Source organism: Galeopterus variegatus, unplaced genomic scaffold (genome assembly GCF_000696425.1).
Source record: "Galeopterus variegatus unplaced genomic scaffold, G_variegatus-3.0.2 Scaffold13762, whole genome shotgun sequence".
Lineage (NCBI taxonomy): Eukaryota > Metazoa > Chordata > Mammalia > Dermoptera > Cynocephalidae > Galeopterus > Galeopterus variegatus.
Window position 1 is genome coordinate 4,727 of NW_007739873.1, and position 401 is coordinate 5,127.

The following is a 401-nucleotide window of genomic DNA, read 5'->3' on the forward strand; positions in this document are numbered from 1 at the left end:
GGTTAAAAAAAAAAAAAAAAAAAAAAAAAAAAAAAAACTGGCTCCTTATTGCAGATTATATAGTATAATGCAATATAGTGGATCCACCTGCTGCAGATGAAGTTTCTAACTGTGATCTCACTATTATTAAAAAAAAAATAAGAAATAAAAATAAGTCAGCCTTTGTAGACTCTTGAATACATAAAATTGTTCAGGGAAATGCTGGACAAATAGTTTAAATGATTTCTCAAAATGTGGTTATATCTACATAAATAAAAATACACAATTAATAAAAGATAAACAAATGAATTTCTGTAAAATAGAACAACATTGGAGGAATGGCCAATTTTTTGTTTACAATTTTAATCCAGTTATTATGATGACACATACATCCAAGCTTTATTTCAAAATTCATTGTACCC